A 24,172-nucleotide genomic window follows, 5' to 3' on the forward strand; every position below is an offset into this window, starting at 1 on the left:
CCTCCCTCCCTCTCTCCCTCCTCTCCTCCCTCCCTCTCTCCCTTCTTTCCTCCCTCTCTTCCTCCCTGCCTCCCTTTCTTCCTTGCTTCACTTCCTTCCTTTCTTTTGTTTCTTTCTGGACAGAGTCTCACATAGCCCAGGCTGATCTTCAACTTCTGATTCTCCTGCTTCCATCTCCCTAGTGTTAAGATTACACTCATGTGCCACCACGTCCAGTTTGCACACTGCTGGGGTTGAATCTGAATGTATAAGCTAAGAATAATCTACGTGTAATCTACTAACTGATTTACATTCTCAGCCCCTTCCCCAGATGACAAAATAAAATAAAACTGTTGTGTCACCCCTGAACACTGTCTTTTAAAATTATAGTAGAAACGTGTAGTAGGAGGCCTCTTGTTATTTCCCAGCCACTCAGATTCCCGAAATAACCACCCCAAAACTGTATTAATTAAATTACTGCTTGGTCTATTAGCTCTAACTTCTTACTGGTTAGCTCTTCCATCTTAATTTAACCCCTTTCTATTAATCTGTGTATTGCCATGAGGCTGTTGCTTACCATGTAATGTTCTGGCGTCTGTCTTTGGCTGGGCTACAAGGCTATTCTCTAACTCTACCTTCTTTCTCCCAGCTTTCAGTTCAGTTTTCCCCACCTCCCTAAGCTCTGCCCTGCTCTGCTACAGTCTCAAAGCAGTTTCTTTATTAACCAATGGTATTCGTAGCGTACAGAAGGTAATCCCACATCAGAAATGGAAAGTGACAGCGTGGCTATGTGCAAATTGGTTGGGATGATACACAAAGTGCTTTCTCAGGCAGCCACGTGGTCTGTTTTCCCGTGGCGGTCTTATCTGGGCCACCACGCATTTCGGGTCACCCATTTCATATCATGTGTGATAGGCAATGGTTTCCCATTTAGATTAAGTGTTCAAGGCTTAATCTAAACTTGCTTTTAAGGAACACAAAATAAAATCTAGTGTAAATTTGCTCATACTTTGAATGACAGGGTGGAGATTACAATTTTTCATCATTAGTCAAGTCTTGTCCTTTGATCTCTCTCACTTGTCTCAGAAAACAGTGACAAGGAACAGAAATTTCCTCTCTTATTGAGTATCTCTACCCAGCCTTTTCCTCTTCTGGGAGCTCTTAGGTCAGAGGAGAAAGAGCTGCATGGATTTTGCAATCCAGAGGCAAGGCAAGGATAAAGTTCAGGGTTCCTGCTTGTAGAAGCTTGTGTCAGAGGCCTTCTCTCTGAGCCTCAGGAAGTCCCTGCTTGGCTTGCTCTGGACTTCTCTGTGACTGTGATTTGTTTCAAGAACTCTTGCTCGACAAGTCACCTAGTGTGTCTTTTCTTTCTTTTTATGGTAGAAAAACTTTCAAACTTATGTGACATTCAAGTGTGTACCTTACAGTCTGATACAAAGAGACCTCTCTAGGGACAGTTTTGTCCCTCTCCATGGTGTCGCAGGAGTCAACTCTGCTCCCCTCTTGACAAAATTTGGCCAAGGTCTAGGGCCTGTGCCTTGACCACTGTAGACTTTGTAACCTGCACTTATTCATTGTCTAGTTGATAACTCTTTTTCTCATGATAGTTTTTCTCCCTTTTTGGCTTTTTTGAGACAGAATCTCTTGTTGTCCAGACTGACCTAGAGCTTGTTCTTTAGCAAAGAATGACCTTGAAGGATTCTTTGGTGTCCACCTCTCAGGGTATTGGAGTTGTAAGCATGCAACACCACAATCAGGGCTGGCTGTCTGGCCCAAGACTCTATGCAGGCACTCTCCTTGCTGAGTTACAACTTTTAAAGAACTACTTTCTTTAAAATTCTGTATTTTTGTTTGTTATGTTTTTTTCAAGACAGGGTTTCTCTGTAGCTTTGGGGCCTGTCCTGACACTAGCTCTTGTAGATTAGTCTGGTCTCGAACTTACAGAGATCTGCCTTGTCTCTCCTCCCAAGTACTGAGATTTAAGGCATCCATTGTAGTGCAATGCCTCCTCTACATGCTACATGCTATGTATGGTATGGTTTGCAACTTGTGCAATGGCCTGGAGATTGAAACACACACACACATATATACACATGTTACAAGGAGAGAGGTCACTTGTTTGTCCCGGCCGCCCAGCTACCTTACATGCGAAATAACCAGACAGAAACTACATTCATTAAAACATTGTTTAGCCCATTCGGTCTAGTTTCTTATTAGCTAATTTTTACATCTTAATTTAACCCATTTCTATTAATCTGTGTATCTCCACGTGACTGTGGCTTACCAGCAAGATTTTAACCAGCATTTGTCTCAGGCAGAAGATCCATGGCGTCTCTTACTTTGCCCTTCTTTCTCCCAGCATTCAATTCTGTTTTCTTTGCCTACCTAAGTTCTGCCCTATCAACTAGGCCAAGGCGGTTTCTTTATTCATTAACCAATGAAATCAACACATGAACAAAAGAACCTCCTTACACCACACACACACACACACACACACACACACACACACACAGTTAACGCCAAGAATGTCCCCTTTATTGTGATCCAGGGCCGTTTATATAGGGTCTCCTTGACTAATGGCCACACCCTAACTCTTAGCTGCAAACCCACCAGAAACCACTCCCCTACCCTGAGGAACTCCTGAGGGTCTTGTGCTCAGAGCAGTTGCAAAACAAGTTGTTTGCTCAGAGCAGCTGCAAGCACAGGAAAACAAGTTGTTTACTCCAGCAGGAAGGAGGGTTGCAGGAAATTTAGGGTTTGGGGGTCCACAGTCCCCAACAGTATACCACCACCACCTGGCTTAAAATTCTGTAAGTAGAGTCACAGATGTACAGTCACTTACAGGGTTTTCCAAAACTTTTGAACCTTTTTACAACATTCATTTCTCACAAATGAATACTATGATAAATTAGTGATTTCACACTAAATTTCATAATCCCAAGACTGAGGTTATCCTGAAAACACCTCTAACACAATAACAATGATAACCAGAAGGTGGTTAAGTCTCAAAGTTTAAAAAGTATTTTTCCAGGCAGAGTTAGGAGTCAGGAGTTAAGGGATATCCTTTACTGTATAGCAAAATCTAGGTCAGTTTAGGCTGTGTAAGCTTCTGTCTCAAAAAAATCCAACAACAATGGAATACTATTTTTTTTTCTCCTTGAGATAGGTTTCTCTGTGTAGTCCTGGATATCCCGGGACTTGTGGTGTTAAACTCAGAGAACCACCAGTCTTGGCCTCGATACTGGGATTAAAGGCATGTGCCGCTGCCACCACTGTACAGGCCAAAGGTACTGTCTTATAAATTACTAATTTGTTCTTCACGGTGCTGTCATCTAACAGGTAGTGAACCAAGGTGCTCAGAGGACAAAAGATGTAGTTGCAGACTCTAATCCAGGAATTGAAGTCATAGGGCTTGCTCAACTTGCTTTTCTCTATGAGTCACAGGATCTGGCTAAGACTTGGAGGCCATGACTATATAGGAATGGACACGGAGGGTGGGTGATAAGGTCATTTAGCTGTCCATATGATTTTGAGTCTCTTAGTTCATTAGTATCCCCAAGCTCTTCCTTTTTGGGAGCACATACTTGCACAGTGCTAGAGATGTCAGATAAGATCTCTGCTCAGGTATGCCAAAGGCCTGCTTTCTGGAGTTGGAGGCTGACATCTGCCCCAGCAACCATTCTGAACTGTTGTTTTTGAAATTCAAAGTTGGTCTACAAATAGCACCTTAGTTCGTATGTTGCAAAAATGAACTCAAAAAATATTTTTAGGGAAAGAATCCACTGAGCAGAACCAAGCAGAAGATGTTGAAAGCTAGTTATGTAACCTTTACCCTTCATCATTTGGAACAGAAAGGGATTACAGCTGGAGAGGCTGAGACCTCAGAACATTGCTGCTGTGCTGTTAAGGCTCCATATGGTGGAGGGGGAAGGGAGAAACACTTCAGGAAAGTCTCTTGAGACCTTGACATAGGTCCCTCAAGTTGGAGGACAGCTAATTAAGAAGTTCAGAACTTAGCACTCAGACATAAGCTGCTTACATGCAGTGCAGAACTGTGTTCCAGGAAGTGGCTGCCTGGGTTGCCTATAGCAGAGAGGCATGCTTCCAGCCCAGTCTATCCTAGGAGGGGAAGAAGCTGGTTCTGTTGGGTTTGACCTCTGACTAGCTAAAATATTAAAAAGGCATCTGGAGAAAAAGGCTGGAAGTCAACATTTATAAAGGTCTTCATCATCTGTTTGAACATATTAATTTACAAACTTCCTCAGAATGGTAGACAGAACTCCACAGAAGTGAGGGGTCTTGCAGAAACCCAAATGTAGACCTCAAGAGAGAAGGGTAAATCAGTCACAGCAGGGTCATTGATACCTGTTGGTAAGAATTTTCCTGTCTTATTGGGCAGTGGTGGTGCACACCTTTAATCTCAGAACTCAGGAGGCAGAGGTAGACAGATCTCTGTGAGTTCAAGAACAACCTGGTCTACAGAGCAAGTTCCAGGAAAGCCAAGATTACACAGAGAAACCCTGCCTAGAAAAACCAAACCAAAGCAAAACCAAACCAACCAAACAAACAAACGAAAGAATGTTCCTGTCTCTTTTCTCTTCTTTCTGGAGGTGTCTTTACTTCACAAACTGAGTGGGGAAAGGCAGAAGTGGGAAACAAAGAACTAGATTATCCTGGAGAGATGGCCCAGCAGGTGAGGTTCTCACAAGGACCCAAGTGGTTCATGCCTATAATCCCATGATAAGGGTGGGGTGGGGCAGAGATGAGTGGATCCTTGGAGCTCACTTGTCAGTCTAGGCAAAATGTCAGGCTTCAGGTTCAGTGACAGAGTGTCTCAAAAACAAACAAACCAGAAACCCAACAAAGTGGAGAGTCAAACGAAGAAGACATATTAATGTCCAACTGTGGCCTCTGTGGCCTCAGTGTGACTACACATACAGGTGCACATGGGGGGGTAGGGCTACTATAGAAACTAGATGTGCTGGCTCATGACTGTAATGCCAGCATTCTAGACTAAGATAGGAGGATTGTCAAGAGTTGCAGGCCATTCTGGGTTCCATAGTGAGTACCAGCTCAGCCTGTGCTACCTAGCTAGATGCGGTCAGACCAAAGCCCTTTCTCCTTGGGATCATGCTGGAAGCACTTTTGGAAGGAATTTTGAGTTTTCTTAAACTTGGGTTTATCAGATTAACATGATGGCAGAGCTGCTTGGAGGCACAATGCCAGCACAGAGCTTGTCTTTCTCTTTAGGCGGGAAGGGGGAACCTCAGTCTCAAAGAACAGGCACAAAATGGAAGAAGTGGTTTAGGGTCTGTTTTGTGGGTCCTATGTCTTTGCATATTTTTTTTTTTTGTCCCTAATGAGTTGATTTGAAAAGGTGTTCCTCAACTGCTAGAGCACAAAGTCATCACAGTTCTGTGGTGTCAGTGTTCTCTTCAGATACCAGTATCCAGGCCAGTTATTAGAACAGTGGGAAAAAAAAAACCAGAAAAATGGATGTTCTTTTCTTTACGTTACTTTTGTGTCTGCAGCCACTTAGACCTTAAGGCATGAAATTTAAAGAAACAAAACTCTTTCCTCTTTCATAAAGCTATGGCAAACTTGGACCCAGCAATCCCCAGCTGATAATGCTCACATTTAAATTATGAGCAGAGAAGAGGAAATAAAGAAAGCTGGTGGAGGAGGTGGCAAAAGAGAGGTTAAGGAACAGAAAATGAAAGAGGAAGTGGGGGAAAGGTTACTGTGGGCACAGAACAGCCTTCATGATCAGCAGGGAAGAATTCAGAGTGATGGCCTCTGCATTGCCAGTTCTTACAGACAGGAGGACCAAATACCCATCTCTGTGGCTTACTGCCCAGCATGGTACCAGGCTCACATGTAGCTCGAGTGTGACTTGGGTGGGACATCTTCTTACTGTAGGATTCATTTTCTATCAAGGCATTACTCTCTCTCTCTCTCTCTCTCTCTCTCTCTCTCTCTCTCTCTCTCTCTCTCCTCTCTCTCCCTCTCACTGGTATATATAGGTGTGTGTTTGTAAGCCAAATCTTGTGGGCATCTTTCTCATTTTTCACCTTATTTTTGACACAGTGTCTTTCACTAAATCTGGATTCACCAATCAGCCTAGACCAGCTGGCCAACAATCCCCAGTGATCCTCCTGTCCGAAATCTCCAGCACTGGGGTTACAGTTGCATTGCCACTGAGCACTGTAGGTGCTGGGGTTCAAACTCAAGTTCCCTTGCTTGTCCTGCAAACATTACCCACCAAGCCACCTCTCTATCCCCCAACAGTCTTTTTGTTGTGTGTGTGTGTTCTGAGACAGGGTATAATGAATTGTTAAAAGCTTGAAACAGTCAGGCTGGAAAGGTAACTTGGTCGAGTGTTTGTCTAGTAGGCATGCCACACTGGCTTCAGTTCCAGCCTTGTAGAAAGTGGTGTAGTGTGCCTGCAATTCTAATACTTGTAAGGCAGAAGCAGGAAGAGCATGAGTTTAAGGTTATGCTTGGCTGCAAAGTCTAGTTTGAGGCCAGCCTGTGCTTCATGAGACTCAGTCTTGGAATATTTTCTTTAAGTAAGGCAATGATAACACGTGGCAAACCTGTTAGTCTTTAAGGAGACATTTTTATTCCCAGTTAAAGACACCAGGAGAATCATATCTATGAACTCCATTTTATAAACAACAAAGAAGTTCTATACTAATAATACTATTTAATTCTCTGCACACAATCTGAACGTTGAAGAGTCATATTACATGATTTCTGGATTTGCCTCCCTCCTCCTCCCTTCTTTTCTCAGGTGTTAGAAACCCACTATTAACCAACCTATGTAAAAATGGCATTTATTGGTCAGACACTCCAAACCCGAATGCTTTGTTTTGTTTAGTAGACTTCCAGGAAGCACTGGCTAGTGAGAGAGATCCAGGAAGAACTGAGATGCCACTGGATCGCAAATGCTGACAACAGAGAATGGGAGAGAGGGTTGCTTACACTCTTCTCTACCTCTGTGTTCATTAGGGGCCTGGTGACTTGTGATGTTTGAATTTTCTCATTTCTCATTACTTTCCATACTATTATTCAAAGGCATATTTCAACCATGTTAAGGGAACTTTGCCTGTACTCGTCTCCTCAAGCCCTCTGCTTTCACAGAAAGCCAAAATTCGTTTCTGGTGTAATGAGTCTAGACTAACAACAAGATGTGTAAGAGAAAGAGAAAATCCCCCCTTTGTGGTTAATTGGGTTAGAGACTGCAGGAGTTATATATCTCAACTTGGCTGGGCTATGGTGCTAGATATTCAATCAAACATTATTTTAGATGTTTCTGTAACAGCATCTTTGGGTGAGAGTAACATAGAAACTAGTGGATTTGGAATACAACAAGATTACTTTCTATGGTGTGATGAGAACCATCTAGTCAGTCAAAGGTGTTGCTGAAGACTGATGCTGACAATGCCTCCATAATTGCATGCAATACTTCCTTAGAATATATTTTTCCAACTCCATCTCTAGAAGGCTCTGTTGACTAATTTGGAAACTCTTTCTACACTCAACCATAATGTAGAGTTTCAGAACTCCATCATGAGTTCTGAAATCATGGAGATCATTGCTATGCAGAGTTGTATGCACAAAAAAAATACAACAACAAAAATCAAATGCCCAAATATCAATAGCTATTTTTTATTCAATTGCCCACACCCTTTAAAACAAGGTTTCAAGTCATCTAGGTTGCCTTTGAAGTTTCTATATATCTTAGGATGACCTTGAGCTTCTACCTCCCAAGTGCTGGAATGGCAGATGTGTGCCACTGCACCACATTTGTGCAGTACTGGGGATTGAGCCTGGGTCTTTGTGAGTATTAGACAAGCGCTTTACCAATGGAGATACATCTCTCTGCCCTCACCACCAGCTTTTGACATGGAGTTTTTGGCAGGGCACCTTATGGCTTGATACAGAGTGTGTCAGTTCCTTCCATCAGCGTCTTCTTAAAATGACAGAAAAAAATAAACCCAGCGGAGGTGGAGACAGTCAACCTGGCACCCACGGATCTACTTTCTGCCTCTGTGCTAACACAGGACCAGTCTTCCTCCCTAGAGAATATCCCGAGCCTCTGATGACTCTGAGGTGAACTCTGCCACCATAGAGACTGAACTTGGCCCTATTGCAGAACCTGGTGTTTTCTCAGTTGCCAATCTTTGCAAAGGTGCTTGCTGTTCACTCTCCTCCTACAGCAGGTAAGCCTAAGACATTTAAAGAAATAATCCTCTTTGAATAACTGTGTGTCCTACAAGTCCCTCCCTTGAGGGAGGATGAGGAGTGTGCTCAGTTCTGAGATCTGATGAGCCCAGTCGTCAGCACCTTCAAGGACCCAAGTTCAGCAGCGGTTGAGTGGGCTTTTATACTGGTCATTCATTTGCCAGAGAAAGCTGGACACTATCGTGCTCACCTGGTTCTGGGAAATCAAACAACCTCATTGCTCTTACAGCTTGGTAAAGGATATACTCCAGTGTTAAGGCTGAAGTTAGGTTTTAAGATTAAATTACTGTGCTTAAGAGATATGTAAAACAAAAATGCCTCTAACCTATAAGCCCCACTTGCTCAAGGGCCAATAACTTCCTGAAATGCTGGGGTTATTGTTCATGTAAGATAACAAGCCATGTGTTTACACGCTTATGAACCAAGCTGGTTGCCCCAACTGCACAGGATGTGGTTGATCATAGGTACAGTGTAAGGAACGTAGGCAGGACGTTTGTCGGAATGTATGCTTGCCCTGAATGGGACAGAAGCAGAAAGTATGCAGCCCCATATGGTAGCTTTATAAGCACTGGGCTAACATGATTTGCTGTCGTTTTCTGGGAATCCAGGGTATGGACCTGGCCAGTGTTACCTTATTTTGTACATGTGCTGTTCCCTGTGCATCTGGCTGGCTGCCCTAAACTCCACCTTTCTTTTTTCCAGAGTTCTCTCTCTGCCCAAAAGTCCCACCTCACTTTCCTGCCTAGCTATTGGTCGTTCAGCTTTTTATTACACCAATCACAGTAAAACATCTTCACACTGTGTACAAATATCTCACAACAAGTGTTAATATATTTTTGGGATCTGATGTAGAGGCAGGCAGATCAAGTATTCATGGTTCTCCTTAGCGACTATTTTGAGGTCATCTTGGGCTAGGTAAACTAATAACCAAACTAAACCAAACTAAACTAAATAAACTAAAAACCAAACACCACCACCAACAAAAACAAGTTTAGATGCTTAAAATTGGGAAAAGCAGACTTTGGAGAGATTTCTAGAATATTCTCCAATTTGATTTCATTTCATTCCAACTAATAAAATTATTTTATGTTGGCAGCTTAAGGAGGTTGAATTTAGTGATTTTTTTTTTGTTTTGTTTTAAGATTGCTGGGTTTTGATATTCTTCCTGGGGAAGTTTACTCACAGTGGGCAGTGGCACCATGCTTAACTCATGGTCAGCCTGTCACAAAGGTGAACAATCAACATTCCCCAGCATGGTTGCTTAGCTTAGCTGGTTTGTTCAGTAGGTGATGGATATTAAGTGATATTTTTATCTTGTGATGGACTTACCAGGATATGATTGCATTGTTATTGAGTAATGTCTGTAATTATTTTAAAAAATGCAATTATCTATGGATTCCTAAAGACTTAATCTGTGCCAACATATATATATATGTATATATATATCCTATTTAAATGTTAATATGTGTCACATTCAGTGATCTTATTCCTTTTCCTTGAGAATCAGCAAAAAGCAGAGGTCTCTCTCATGTGTGATGTGTGTGTATGTGTTTTACATACATGCGAATGTGTGGGTATATGCACTGTTACACTCGTAGAGGCCAGAGCAGAGTGTTCAGTGTCTTCAACTATTGGTTTCAGTTGCTTTGAGAAATTGTCTATCACTGAACCCAGAAGTTTGCCATTTAGATGACATCTGCTGATCAATGAACTCGCAGAATCTGCCTGCCTCTGCCCCGCAAAGCTGAGGTTATAGCCAGGAGGAGCCATACCCAGGTTTCACTAGGATTCTGGGGATTTGAACTCAGGTTTTCATGCGTGCACAGCATGAGCCACCTCTCCAGCCCCTCAGAAGGGCATGCAGGAACTCTGCCTTCTGGACAACAGTGTCTGTGCCATTTACCCTGGTTCACTGTGGAGTGGGAGTGGGTGAAGGGTCCCCTTTTCTTCCTTGCAAAGATTCTGCAGCTCTGTGAGGAAATTGAGAGTTTGGGGAATAGAATGACTGAATTTTGAGTCATCTTTGGTAAGTACTGTGTCAAATTTTAAATGGCATGAAGCTAGCTAGGGAAGAGATTGCTATATTTAGAATTTGAAATGTATTTTAACCAAACAAGAAAAGAGCATGCGTTACATTTCCCCTGCGGCTGGTATCTTTCAGACAAACTTCTAGTGTATTCTAAGATGGAGACTGCTTGAGGAAACTCACAATAGGATAACTAAAGACCACAAAGGAAAAAAGAAAACTGCTATTTCCATTTAAAAACTGCCTAGCTGTTTTATTTTGTTTCACATTTATGTATTTAGCATATGTGTATGGGCTCCTTTGGCTGCAACACCTGAGCAGAGATAGAGGACATTTTACAGAAGTCACTGTGTCCCTCCACAATTACCACCTGGACTGGTATAGATGAGCTAGAGCTAGCAGGTAGCACTGTTCTCCAATGAACCATCTTGCCAGCCCTCCTCTGATATTTTAAAAAGTAACTCAAACTCTTTAGTCAAGTAAAAATGTGAAAATAAATTTGATTTATTATTTATTTAGAATGACATCACAAGAAGTTGATGAAGTTAAAGCTAAATGGACTTCTGTCTTTCCACGTAGACATTTAAGTAGATTGAGTGTATAAAAAATGGCATCATGTTGCATTAACAGAGTACTTGCCTAGCATTCACCAAGTCCTGGGTCTGATCTTCAACACTGCAGAGAAGGCATGAGGTGGTGCACATAATCCTAGCCTCTGAAGGTGGAGGCAGGAAGATCAAAAGTTCAAGGCCATTGTTAGGGCTTTATCAAACCCTATCTCAAAAGGGGGAAAAATAAAAACATAAAAACAACAATTACAAAACTATTTGAATTTAAAGAAGAAAAATCGGATGAAATGCAAGTAAAGGAAATGAACTTCAAAAACTTTTTATCTCTTGATTCATGGATATTCTAATTACACTGACTTGATCATTAGCAACTATATATGTCAAAATATCTCATCACCCATATATATGTATAGATACCATGAAAAGCTACAGCAATTTTTCCATTAGAAGCACTTTCTTTTCTTTTTTTAAAATTTTTTTAATGATTATTTATTTATTTTTTTTAATGTCTATTGGGTGTTTTGCTTGCATATACATCTGTATGAGGGTGTCAGATCCCCTGGAACTGGAGTTACAGACAGTTGTGAGCTGCCGTGTGGGTGCTGGGAGTTAAACCCAGGTCCTTTGCAAGAGAAACCAGTGCTCTAACAAGTGGGCCATCTCTCCAGCCCCCAGAAGCACTTTCTACAGCAGTTTCTCCAAGGTTATATAAGAGACTGTGACAAATGTCTTAGCGGTATTCCCCTTAGGACAAAATGAGGACACTGGCAAGTTCCCTTCTCCTCTCTCATTTGTCCTGAGTTATGTTCTTGCTTTAGCTTCAACTTGCTGTGACCAATGTCTGGGATCAGGTTTATTTTGAATCATACTTTTGGAGGCTGTCCCATGTGATCAGGCTGCCACAGTGCTTTAGGCTTTTGGGGCAGTCACCTCAAGAACCAGAAGCAAAAGCAGAAAGAGGAAGGTGTTGGAGTTCCAGACTCTTTTACCAGGGATGACGACATGACCAGAAGACCTCCACTGAGGTTCCGCCTTTAAATGTGCTACCCTTTCCAGTAGAGCTAAGAAGAGGACCCAGCCTTAGCAAATAGAACTCTGGGGCCATTTAAGATCCAAACTAGTGCTCCCTCCCCCGATTCTTTCTTTTCTTCTGAATCAGGGTTTCATGTACCCAGATTTGTCTTAAGCTCTCTACATAGTCGAGGCTGACATTGGCCTTCTTATTCTCCTGCCTTTCCTCCCAGTGCTGGGGTCTCACCAGCTGAGCTATGGCATTATTCTGTTCAAATCGCCCGTATTAATGTGTTTACTTCCTATAATTGTATTTTTTGCCATGTTAGTGTCATCTCCTTGTGCTCACAGGCCTCCTGCTGGCCTCTGTGCACAGCTTCTTCCATCCTAACTTGCCTTCTCTCTTGTTTGCTTAGGTTTCACTGCCTGTTTTCCCCAGAGGATCACATTGCCACTGTTCTCTGGTTCCTTTATTTTGGAAAGATCCATGGTTCTCACCATACTAGAATGATGGTCTGACTAAATGCTCCCGAGTCACAGTTTCTTTTCATTAAAATGTTGTGGATGCTTCTTCAGGGTTCAGCCATTGTATGCTAGTTGCTTATGGAGATCTATGAGGTCAGTTTGATTATTTTTCTTTACCTTTTTACTTTTTTAAAAATTTTAGATGTATGAATCAGGATTCTCCAGGAAAATGTGTGTGTGTGTGTGTGGAGTCCAGAGGACAAATTTTGCCATGGATTGGAGACATGGCTCAGTTGACAGAGTGCTTGTCTAGCGCACGCAACCCTGACTTGAATCTCCATAACCTGCCACAGTGCTGGCTACAGCCAACTGCACAACAGCCGGGAGCAGTGGAAGGTCCTCTCTGCCTGTAAAACAGAGGTTACATGAAACCCTGGGTCAAGGAAGGTGGGAAGGAGAGGAAAGCGAAAAGAGCTCAGAGTCCAAAGGTGTTATGGGGCCTTGAGCTTTGTTCTTTTGCAGGCCTCAAAGACAAACTGACAAATGGAGTACTCTTCTCACTGAGCCGTAGCACAGTTTGACTCTGAAATGTCTCCACAGGCTCGTGTTTGTGTGCTTCATCCCCAGCTGATGGTGCGGTTGGGAGGCTGTGGAACTTATAGGAGCCGAGGCTTGACTGCAGAAACAGGTAACAGTTGAAGGTTAGAGTCCAGCTGCTGTCCAGATCTTTTTCTCTGCTTCCTGGTCCACCATAATGGGAAAAGCCCAGCCATCCTGCCCCTGACATCACCTTCTTTCCATGCCTAAGAGCCAGAATAAGCTTCCTTCCTTAGCTAGCTGGCTTCTCTCAGAAAAGTGAATCAAGCAGGGGGATGTAGTTCAGTTGGTATACTACTTGCCTAACCACACACGATCCTGGGTTCAATGCCCAGCACTGCAAAAACGAGTAACTAAGACAGTTCTCAAGCCTGGCTGCCTTGTCACAAGGCCATCATCATCAGTCTCTGGCTCTTGGTGCTTCAGACCCAAGTGGTACTGCAACATCTTGGCTCTTGAGGGTTTGCACTTTACCATGTGTAGATGGTGGAAACTCCTACTCCAGAATCACACAAGCCAACTGAGCTAACTTTTTAAAGGAGCAAAACAGGGCCAACAAAATGGCTCAGAGGGTAAAGACACTTGATGCCAAGCCTGCCAACCTGAGCTCAGTTGTTCAAGAAAAGAAACTCGAGTTCCGTAGCATGAATTTGCCTGTGAATATTCTCTTTTTTCAAATAGTGTGGTTTTTAAACCTTAAAAGAAAAACATTTTATTTATTTATGTTGCTGTTACATAGAGGTCAGAAGACAACTTGTAGGAGTCAGTTCTTGCAGCCATACAAATTACACATTCATACGAGTACATCTCTCTCTCTCTCACTCACACACACACACACACACACACACACATACATACACACACTGTGTGCTGCCTCCTCCCAATAAATACGTACTTGTTCAAAAATGCAGTTTCCGTTCCTGTAGTGCCGACTCTTCTTTCCTCATCGGCCCAGAGACTGGTTCTGTGCCGGTGGAGATTGAGACTAATCTGCCTTCAAGTTCACACGTGCACTGATTTAGGTTGTACTAAACAAGCTCAAATAATTTTCTTCTGGGCTTCAAGTTGATTGTTCTCTTAAATCTCTTCTTTCCTCCCTCCATTCGTCTTTCTAGCCTCTCTTCTTCCCTCTTTCTCTCTTTTCCCTGCCCCCCCTTCGTTATTCTTTCCTCTCTAAAACCTCTACCCCTGTCTTCTCTTGGCACACTTCCTTCCTCTTCCCTCTTCTCTCCTTTTCAGTCTGTCTTGCTCCTCTCCCCCCTCTTCACAGAGCAGACATCAAGTGCTCTTAACTTTATGTAATTTCTGAACAAGCCGGATTCTCAGAAATTTTTTCTACTTTTTATTTCCTGAAGCATCTATGGCTTCAGGGTCTTGAGCTTACTGTTAAAGTTGAATGAAGCCAGCTTGCTTTTGTTGGGATTGTCTTTCTTTCCCATGGCCACCTTTTTAAATAGAATGTTAGCATTTATTCTCTCCTTGTACCTTTGTGTTGGGTGAAGCAATGCCTAAGCACACTCTTAAATCTATATTTTGTTCAATTGTTATATGCTTGAGGAAATTCTTTATTTCCTCTCCTTTCACATTTTCAGAAGTTGTGAGCCAGCAATCAGAGTGACAAGAGAGGAAACTAAAGAAATGTACTCATGTAAGTCCAGTGACTTTTTCTCTTTTTCAGTCAAGAAGTGCCATCTTGTTACATTACAAGTAGACTGTGTTTTATAAGAGAAAGAAGCCTGGGCTCCAGGGGGTCCTGTAACCTCCAGGCTGAGGGTTCACTATCTATCCCTGCAAATGGGAAGGCCATAAACTCCCTTGATCTTCATTTTCCGAAGCTGTGGGGTGGGATGGAAGCATCAGCCAAGAGTACCTGCCTCTTTTCAAGCTTTTTTCAAGGCTCAAACGAGAGAAAGAGAAAGGGTTGATCTGGGTGTGGTGGTACTAGCCTGTGATCTCAGCACCGGGAGGCTGAGGCAAGAAGAGGGGCAAGTTCATAGCCCAGCCTGGGCTACAAAGTGAGACCCTTTGTCTCTATGACTCAAAATATCAAATCAAATGAATGAATGAACTAATTGCAGGAATCTGTACTTAGCACAATGACAAGGGGAGATAGTGCCCACATTGGCAGATGTCCTTAGGTCATTTCTGCTGGAATTGCCAGGGTTAAACATTTAGACAATCAAGGAAACGCTCTGGGCTGTCCACACTGGGACACTTCTCTGGCAGCTTTCACACTGAGCGGTGGTTAACAGCATTTGGAACTTAATTTTTTTTATCATTGTTTCTTAATTTTAAAGAGATGGGTACTGTTGCTTTTACCTGGATAAAGGTTTTCAAAACATAGGTATAAAAACTGTTCTTGAAAGAGAGTTACCAAAGTCTGACCAGGGGCTAAGCAACAGCCTTGTTTATTGTACAGGTCAGCCTGGAGCATTCAGACAAGATGGGTTCATTATAGTTTTATTCTGAAAAGCCATTACTAAACTTTTACGTTTTTTTTCTTTTCAAGTGTACATATTTCCAATAGCAATCATTACACTAGGCAGATTTTCACAGTTTCATAGATGCTGTAAGGTAAAGTTCATTTTGTGCCCCTCATCACTCATGCTCCCAACTTGTCCCTAGCCTGAGTAGAACCAATGTTTAGTTAAAGAGTTTTAAGACAACCATTATACTGTTCTTCTCCTTCCCCCTCTATCTTTCCCTCCCTCCCTACTTCTCTTCTTTCTTTCCTTCCTTCTTTCTTGTTTTTTTTTTTTCCTCATTTCATGTAGCCCAGGGTGAGCTTGAACTCTTCATGTAACCAAGTTGACCGATTCTCCTCTATCTACTTCCCAAGTTCCATGATTATATGTATGTGCCACAATGCTGAAGATCAAACCCAGGGCTCCATGCCTTCTAAACAAGCACTTATCAACAGAGTTACATCCCTAGTCCCAGTATGTGTGTGTGTGTGTGATGTATGGGCATATGTGTTTGTGTCATGCACCTGTGCGTGTGAGTAAAAGGCCAGAATAAGATATCCGGTTCCTGCTTTATCAGTCTCTACTTTGTTCCCTGAAATGGTCTCCTATTGAAGTTGGCACTCACTGGTGGCCAGAAAGCTCCAGGAAACCTCTTGTCTCTATCTCCCACAGCATTTACCAGCTATTTCTTTAAGTGGATTATGGGATACAAATGCAGATCTTCAGGTTTATATAGCAAGTTTCCTTACCCACTGAACCATCTCTCTAACCTTGTGTTTATAATTTTTAACTATAGCTCAGTGAGATATTAATTCTTTTGTATTTACTTAGTTTACTTCAATCACAGGTCTAAGATATGATGCTTGTTAGGGAACTGTGGATCTCAATCATCATGTTTGTAAATATCAGCTTGAGGTGGAGTATTGTCACAGTCTGAGACTGGGAACACACTCAGATAGTAGAGGAAATAAAAGACCAAATGTGGGCAGGCTCGGCTCTGCACCTGTGTTAGTGAATGGTCCTTTCAACTCACTGTCAACTTACATTTCTAAGATACTCCTGAGACCCATACTCTGAAATTTGTAGCCAAACAAACTGTTTGTTTTTAGAATTTGTGTTATTTGGAGATAAATGCATCCTACTCCTCAGAAATATGTCTGGTATAGGCCTGCTTTCTTTAATCTTTAGCCACTATCATTTCAAATTGGAGGCAGAGACTGAAAATGGAGCCTTATACTGTAACATAAAATTTATTCCATTGTTTTCTCCACTGTTAGGATGAAAGGAAACCAGGGGGAAAGAAGTCTCCTTAGAAGAGTTACAAAGAGCCTTCAGTTGATTTGGCTGGATGAGGGGTGCAGGGTTTTTGTTCCTGCTCACTGAGAAAGGGTGTTTATTTCATACTGAGCATCGCTTTCTAGGTCATCTTCATGTGTCAGGAACACAAAAGTAGCCAGTGCATATTAAGGAAGACCAACTAAACATTCCATGTTTTCCTTTACCTTATGGTAAAGAAAGAAAGAAAACAGATTTGTGGTTAGGAACCAACAAGTGGCCTCCTTCTACACTGGTTCTTATAACAGCCCTGGCTGTCCTGGAACTCCCTCTGTGACCAGGCTGGCCTTAAACTCACAGAGTTCTGCCTGCCTCTGCCTGCTGAAAGCTTGGATTAAAGGCATGCGCTAACACTGTCTGGCCAGTTGACTCTTTTGTTTCTTGCTATTGATTTCTGCAAGCTTCTCTGACTCATGAACATGATCCATCATTTCTTCCTTCCTCCCAGCACACCCTGTAGATCCCATGTGGAGGTGTGATGCATCTTCTTCTACATTTGTGCATCTGTCACTGCCAATCTTTCCAAGATTATTTCAGTTTCTGATTTTGTTACTAGAGACACTATTGGATTTTGCAAATTGATTTTACAACCTGAAATCTTCTCAAACTCACTTATAATTGCTTGCACTGTTTGTGCAGCTTCTGTTATATTTTCTACATAGACCTCTTAATAAAGAAAGATGCTGATTAACCTTACTTGTCAGATACCTTTGTTTTCTATCTGGCTTTAGGTAGCTTTCTCACATGCTTGAGGGAGTAAGTTTTTCAGCTGAGCTACAGGGCTGCCCTCTGAAGACCTTTAAAGCTGCAGTACTTTGCTTTCTGCTCCTTTGCCCTAAGTGCCCCAAATCTTATTAAAAATAGTTTAAAAGTTATTCTGTGTGTGGACTTTTGGAGAGGGGGTGATTATATGCATGCCACAGTGAGCATGTGGAGGTCAGAGGACAGCTTGTGGGAGTCAGCTCTCCTTTCACCAAGTGAGTTCCAACAAACAGATTCGGGTCATCAGCCTTGGCAGAATTGCCTGTACCAGCTGAGCAGTTTCCTCAGCCATTTATTGGATTTTTTTCCCCAGGAGGTAGGGTATGTTCAGCTATTATTACTTTATCTTGTCTAGAGTTAGAACTCTGTTCAGGGTATTTAAAATATTATTCTTGAGAGTAACTTATAATATAATAGACACATAAATCTGAAGGATTTCTCCCAGGCTCCTCAGGACTTGATGATTAATTAAGCTTGGGCCATGGGAGGAGAAATATTACCCCTGTGACCTGTGGCTCCAGAAAGGGAGTGTCACACAGGTGTCCTCAGAGCAGAGGGAGACTGGGAAGTTATTCTTCCCTTTGCACTTGGCTTCCAGTCCTCCAGGTCTTGCTAAGAGGCTTTACTGTCCTTGTTGCTGTTATAAAGCACCGGACAAGAAGTGGTTTGTGGGAGTAAGGCTGATCTTGGCTCTCAGTTTGAGGATACAGCCCATCATGGTGGACAGCTTAGATACAGGAGTGTAGGTAGCTGACCACATGGTGTCCTTAGTCAGGACTCAGAGAGCAGTGAATGTCAGTCTTCAGCTCCTTCCTCTTGATCTCCTTTTATTAAGTCTGTTAGGGCCCTGACGTATTAAATGGAGCTGCTTACATTCAGGGTGGGTTTTCCTTCCTTAGGAAATAATGTCACACACATATCCTAAAGTGTGTCTCCTAGGTGATTCTAAATCCAGGCCAGTTGACATTGAAAATTGTCTTGGTTAGCTTTTATTGCCTTCTTAATACAGCCTACAGTCATGACAGGAAACCCTCAATGGGGAACTACCCAGGTCTGTCTGGTTTATCTTAATTGATATAGGAGGTCTCAGCTTGCTGTGGGGAGCACCATTTGGTGGTCCTGAGCTGTATGAGAAAATTAATTAAGTGTGAGCCTGAAAGAGAGTGAGCCAGAGAGCCCAGGGAGCAGGCCAACAAGCGTCATTCCTTCATGGTTTCTGCTTTCTAGTCCTTGCTTGATTTCCTGCCCTGGCTTCCCTCAAGGATGGATGATAACTTGTAAGAGTAAGCTAAATAAACCCTTTCCTCCCCTGAGTTTCTTTTGTCTAGAGCGTTTTATCCCATGTTCACAAATATTGTTTATAAATGTTCTTTTACATTTAAAGGGGGATATGATATAGGTATAAATAATTTACATTGGTATGGATTTTAAGGTCAATTTTGTCATATGTATATGTGCTTCTGCTTTTGACTGAGGTATTGTGATTGTGTAGTTCATTTAAAAATGTAGTGTTTAATTAGAAAATATAGGTTGTTAATGGATAATCATTGATAATAGTTGTTTGTAGTCATGTTAGTAAGACTTTCTAGATGTACATAGATATATGTCAGATAGGCATTCTTCATATCTTTCAAAGAGTACAGAATATGGCATTTAATGTTTTAATAACTTAGGGCTTTTCATGACAGCGAGACATGTCTGCTCCTGACAGCACCAGCTACTTCAAGAGGAAGATGGACATCAAAGAGGCTGCTTATGGAGTTTGATAGCCATTTGGGCAAGAAACTGCTCTTGCCTGGACTGTTGCATAAACTGGACACAAAGAACCCACAGAGAGAGGACTGCTGAACTTGCCTAAAGGTGAGATGATCCTTCGGGGTTCCTGATTCATGAAAGAGTCTGTGAGACATTTTGCAGGACACAGCAGATAGTGACTAAACTGTCTTTAAAATTTCCTGCTTCATGGAAATGTCTGCTGGATACTATGGGCTTGTAGGCTAAAGAGGGATGCCCCAACAGGACAAAAGAACTTTGGGTGACTGTCCAGGCAGCGAGATGTCTCTGTCATTTCTAGAGTTTTGGATTTCTTGTTTGCTTAGGTAATATTATATCCTTCTGGCATCTTTGATAAAATTAAAGAATGGATAGATAGTTGTAGTTTTCCATTGTTATAAAAAATAAAATAGATATAAATATTGTAACTGTAATTCGTGCTTTATAACTGTTTTGCTATATGTAATTGTACTATGTTAAAATAAAAGCCTTCTTTTTTGTTTAAATAGAAAAAGGGGAAATGATGGAGGTGGGTCATCTGTCTATTTGTGCTTTCATTGGTTAATTAATAAAGAAACTGCTTGGCCCTCTAATAGGGTAGAATTTAGATAGGCGGAGCAAACAGAACAGAATGCTGAGAAAAAGAAGCTGAGTCAGGAGTCGCCATGATTCTCCCACCTAACACAGACACAGGTTAAGATCTTCCCTGGTAAGCCTTGTGGGCTACACAGATTATTAAAAATGGGTTAGATCAATATGTAAGAGATAGCCAATAAGAGGCTGGAACTAATGGGCCAAACAGTGATTAAAAAAATACAGTTTCCGTGTAATTATTTCGTGGTAACTAGCTAGCCGGGTGGCGGAATGCAGCCCACCGTTCATTACTAAACAGTAACAGAATGACCACAGAAAAACAATTAGCCATGACAAGAGGTAGGTAGAAACAGATCTGTGCATGAGAGTGGGCATGGATGGAGTGATAACTTCTGGAAAATCCTCCTAGAAAGGACTGTGCAAGACAGAAATGCCTGTTCACCTCAATTTTAAAGAACATCACACATGAGTACCTCCATAATAGAGAAGATCATTCCATAAACAAGTATCTTTTATGCTCATTTGTGTGTTTGTGTGCATGCAATTTGAAGGCCAGAAGACAGCCTTGAACATTGTCCTCAGGAACAACATCTATTGTCTTTGAAATAAGCCTCTCATTAGCCTGAAACCAATACAGCTAGACTGAATTGAGCCACAAGAATCCTCCTGTCTCCACCTCCTCAATACTGGGATTACAAACAATTCCTACTAAACCTGGCATTTTCTGTGGATTGAATTGAATTCTGTGGATTCAGTTCAGTTCTCTGTTTTGCAAGGAAAGCACTTTCCTTATGGGACCACTTTTCCAAGCCCTATGAGAATCGACTGATGTTACTACTGGGACTCATTACTACAGAGTCACTCTGTATGACCATTTATTTATGCTAATAAACCATATTGACATAAAACAAAAATCCAAAGACTTTAATCCTAAAGACTACTGCCTTATAGTATCTGCAATAATCATGCTGTAGCCTTGTATCACTAACGCTGTCTTAGAATTCATTTATAATAAAAATAAAGGGGGGTAATGCTTTGTGCCTCTCTAAGTTCATTTTCACCCCAATTACAATTTACATCAACCATTTTAAAAGAGCACTAAAAAAGTGGCAGTTTGTGAAATTCTTTGATACCTCATAGCTCTTGAACTCAGTGGAATTAAATGAATAAATGATACTTTTATTAATATGAGTCTTCTGGTATTAGTCAAAACTTAGCTCAAGTTGAAACTCTTTGTACAATAAATTCGTACTTTCATTATTATGTATTTCTCCAGTCAGTGGTTTGGAACTTGTGTCAAGAAAATGAGAAAGCATAGGAAGTAACTTACTCATCTAAAATAACGTTCAACAATTTATGTAGTGACTAGAGCTACTTCATTCAGATTTAATGAAGAGCTCACTGTATTTTTGAAAGACAAAGTCAGGGGCTAGGGTATGGGTCAGGTGGTAGAGCACTTGTTAGCATGAAGGAGGCTCAGGGTTCCACTCCCAGTACTGCCTAAACTGGGCATAGTGGTGTATGCCCAGCACTAGAGAGGTGAAGAAAGGAGAGTCAGAAGTTCAAGGTCATCTTTGGCTATGTACTGAGTTTTAGGCCAGTCTGTACTGCATGAAAAACTTGTCTCACTCCAAAAACAAATAAACAAATGAAAAAAAAAGGCAAGACTGAGGAACGTAATTTACGGCTGCCAGCCTACACTGACCCAGCTCCTCGCGTGATCTACCTGATCTACACCATCGTAGCTGGCTCACATAGTTTACCCTGATCACGTGGCATCTTTAAGACTGTTTTGTTTTTTTTTCAGAGATGTAGAAAGGCATAGAATGCTAACTAATATCCCTTACCATGAAGTCTAATTGACTTTTATCAGGCCAGCCTTCCCCTGAAGTCACAGTGCATGCCTGCAAAGGGGGCTTTAATTTTTGAATGAAGGTGGGAGCTTGCAGCTTTATTTCAAGAATGTCTAGTTTAAAAGGTTAATTGTGAGACTAACTTTTCTAAAAGAATGTCCTTTGGTCAATAAGCTGACATCTATCATGTCATCTAGTAATTAGGCTAGAGATAAATCAGATTCGCCCCGAGGGGAAGCTACAGGTCTTTTGTCTTTTTTTCCCTCTTGTTTTGTTTTCATTTTTCATCCAATAGATCCCAGAGAGTGAAACCTGGAAATTTCATCCAGATGCTGACTCTGGGGTTTCATGGGTTAAAACCTTTTAACCAGGCATCGAATATACACGTTACCCACAGTTCGTCAAATGGGAGCATTACAGTCTTTCATGCTACTATCTCTTCAGACTAGACAGCGTTAAGAGAAATGATACAGTCCTTAGCAAAGACGGGAAGGTATCGCGAACAGTTCTTTTACATAGGGTAGAAAAATACTTAGGTTAGTAACTTCCAGAGTACAGGGTCATCATTTAGAAGTTTGGATTAGGGTGTGGAGACGATAGGAAAATATGAAATAATTAGTAGAACATGCATCTATGTGGTGGATAATGGCTAAAGAGGCATAGAAGAAACTTTAAAAAGTATATAGATATAAGTCCTGGATTGCTATTTAAAAAGTACAACATGGATTGGGGAGATGGCTCAGTGTGTAGTGTGCTTGCCTTGTAAGCATGAAGACCTAAGTTGACACCTAACACCCATAACCTGGGTGTGCAGATATGCACATGTAATCCCAGTTCTAAAGAGGTGGAACAGGAGGACTCCAGTCTGATCTCAGCCTGTCTAAATTGGTGAGTTCCAGTTTTAGTGAGACTCTGTCTCAGAAAAAAAGGTGGAAACCGATAGAGGAAGACACTGGACTGTTACCACTGACTCCACATGTAGACATGCTTGTGTAAGCATGTACGTGTGTTTGTGTGTGTGTGTGCACGTGCGTGCATGTGCCCAGAGCATATTAAACAAGACCACATTATGCAACTTATTTTTTGCTCATTATAAAATACTGTTATACATTTTAAGGATTATAGGATAAGTAGATGAATCAACAAATGGAAATGAGATTGCAGAAAAGGTACAAGTTACTTCCTAGACTCTTCAGCTCTCAAAATAGTAAAGCAGTGTGCTGAAACCTAGTCTTGTTTTACAGAGAAGGAAAGCAAAGCTTTAGGAAGCACACACAGGAACCTGCCTGAGCTCTCACTGTTGGTCAGTAACAGCTTCAGCTCCAACCTTGGTTGATACTTTTAGTACTGTTAGGGCAGGCTCATGTCTGCAGAATTGAGAAACTGATTTATATTTTCTTGCTTTTTTCATATGTGCTAATTTTTCCTTTCATAACTCCCAGTCCCACGCTGTGCTTAGGAAGGTGGCAGAAGCAGAAAGACGGGAGAAGACCTACTGAGCCTGGGAAAAGAACCGTGGTCTCCAACCTCTCTTCCAAGTCATGGAGACCTATCCTGCTTTGCTTACAACCTCCAGGAAACTGGGAAGTGAGTGGCTGCAATGTTCTTAGAGAGGGTGGATATTAGACTCTGGAGATTGCTGCTCCAGCAGAGAAACGTGTCTGTGCCAAGGTTGGCAGGAATAAGCAGATCTATCGAACCTCCCAGTTCGAACGTCAGGCTGGTTTGGAGGGATCGTCGTGGGGTACGTTCTGGGTAAGTTCACGGAGGGTGTTTGTACAACACTGTAAGATCCAAGGGCTAAGGACTTATATTGAAATATATTTTGCCTTTTGGATGAAATTAAATATTGTGATATTTTTTATAAATCCCTATTGATAATGTAAAAGTCACATCTTCAACCTTTGTGTTTGTTTGAGCCATAGAAGGGAAGTGCAGGGCAGCTGTAATGTTGGGAATATGAACTTAAGGCCTTCCCTCAAGTCACGAGACATGCACAGAGCAGAACGGCCTTTTGTGTTCTTACTACTACTATCAAGTCAGCATGGTTTTAGGTCACCGTGGGATGTGCTGGACTGCTGAATTGCTTAGCTGTTGGGAAGAGTGCTAAGGAGCCCAAGGTCAGGGTTCTCATTTCCATACAGTCAGATGCACGTAGTCAGAGCTCTTTAGCTCCAGGCCCACAGAGAGAATCTGTAACCCACACAAACTCTGTCAGTGGAGCGAGATGAGAGGCTGGGAATGAGTCAGGGCGTAGCCTGACTGCTGGGCAGAAAATCAGAGTGGCCATGCTTGGTATCCCGAGTATGAAGTGCTTACAGAGAAAGCACATGCCAGGCACAGCAGCCAACATCAAACCAGTTAACTTCCCGGCAGTCTGCTAGCCTCTGCCGTTTGTTAGTCAAGTGACTCATCTATAGTGAAGATATCACCTATAATTTCCTCATTATTTATTTATTATAAATAACTATAATTATTATAGCATCATTTATTATA

General features: G+C 41.9%; 1 long non-coding RNA gene across 2 annotated transcripts; it reads left to right on the forward strand.

The window, feature by feature from the left end:
• The first annotated feature begins 8,064 nt into the window (after positions 1–8,064).
• Positions 8,065–23,476, forward strand: LOC126490673 (uncharacterized). 2 transcript variants are annotated; one of them, XR_007589216.1, is made up of 6 exons: positions 8,065–8,204; positions 12,249–12,450; positions 12,898–12,985; positions 14,487–14,542; positions 19,145–19,316; positions 23,119–23,476. It is a non-coding gene; the product is annotated as an uncharacterized lncRNA (long non-coding RNA). The 2 variants fall into 2 exon arrangements; XR_007589217.1 differs by lacking the exon at positions 14,487–14,542.
• The last annotated feature ends 696 nt before the right edge of the window (positions 23,477–24,172 follow it).

Source organism: Alexandromys fortis, unplaced genomic scaffold (assembly GCF_014885135.2).
Source record: "Alexandromys fortis isolate MF-2015 unplaced genomic scaffold, M_Fortis_MF-2015_v1.1 scaffold_184, whole genome shotgun sequence".
Taxonomy (NCBI): domain Eukaryota; kingdom Metazoa; phylum Chordata; class Mammalia; order Rodentia; family Cricetidae; genus Alexandromys; species Alexandromys fortis.